Source organism: Aulonocara stuartgranti (genome assembly GCF_965226115.1).
Source record: "Aulonocara stuartgranti genome assembly, chromosome: 14".
In the NCBI taxonomy this organism is placed as follows: domain Eukaryota; kingdom Metazoa; phylum Chordata; class Actinopteri; order Cichliformes; family Cichlidae; genus Aulonocara; species Aulonocara stuartgranti.
In genome coordinates, this window is record NC_138950.1 from 5,184,369 (window position 1) to 5,185,847 (window position 1,479).

Consider the following 1,479-nt stretch of genomic DNA (forward strand, 5'->3'; position numbering starts at 1 on the left):
CTATACAGATACTACACCTTCAGTAAGGTGAGTTTCTTTGCGTTAACCCGTGAGCACAGGAACAAGAAGGATGAATAGAAACCCTAGATTACACAGTAACAGAAATTGAGCGGTGACTGGGTACCGCCCTCTTTTCCCTTCTGCTGTTTCACCCTTCCTCACTATTGATTACACTATTGAAGGTAATCGCAGGTGAGTTTACAGCCAGGTGTGTGATGAAACCCATTTCAAAAGCTTCTGTAAAAGTCTCAGAGCTGCAGACAAGACGTATATATGACACCCGAGGAACAGTACCACAGCACACATACCTGAGGCTATTTTAGCACATCCAGCCTCACCTGAGCTGCAATAAAGTACTGGTTTGGTGTTTTTGTCTGTCCCTGGTATGCTGTTCAGTAATGTAAGCACACTGAGCCATGTCTGAGCTGTCTGAGCCGATACAAAGCCGCGAGGAGCCCACGAGACGTGGAAACAGACCACCGCAAACAGAGACGACGTGCAGAAGAACACCTGGATGAACGTTCACACGCACTAAAGTTACAGTCCGTTCACGTTACCTGTTTCAGAGGGAACTGTTGCAACGGCAATAAGGGCCAATGTTTAAACTCGCTGCTGTTCGCCAATTCCTGCGCCTCAATCCGTCCTCATTATTCCACTTCCTGTTAGCAGCGGCTAACTTCCTGCCAAATAAATCCCGCCTCCCGGTTCTTAAAAAGACAGTACACTTTCTGACGGCTCAAAACGATCCCAGCAGATTTTCGCTGGAAAAGTCTGCCTCTGCGCACCACCACAGTGGATTTTAAACCAAACCATCAGGATGTGACTGAAGTACAGACTTCCAGCTTTAGCTTAGCGGGCTTTACAAAAAAAAATGTCTGGGAACAAGACATTTTTTTTATACAGAGCCCCCAACTTTAGAGGCTTAAAGATAATTGGACAATTGACTGAAAATTAATTTGTGACACCTGTCCATTTATTATTATTTCAAGCACACCTAATATTCTGAAGTTCAACTTGTATTTTATGGCTTTTCGCTGCATTTTTAAATGTGAGAGAAGAAGAGATGGCAGTGTAAGTGAGGAAGGCTGCCATTAAGCTAAAAAAACAAACAAACAAAAAAACCAACAACAACAAAACAATAACATAAATAAAAACTCTCAGCATAGAGAGAGAGGGAGCAAAAACTGTAGGAGTGGCCAAATCAGCAATCAGACATTTAAAAAATGAATAAAAGGTCTAAAAGACTACAGAAGACTGAAAAAGTGCATGATCACAGATTTATTTTCATGGCTAAGGAAAACAATTTGACAACATCTAACCAAGATGAGAACACTCCCAGGGAGGCAGAAGACAAAAGTATGGAGAAGGAGAGAAACATGGTCCGAAGCAGGCCACATTATATGTCAAACATGGAGCCAATCAAACAACATGGGCACACATGGCTACCAGGTGAAGCAGGTCACCAGTGTTTAATGGTTG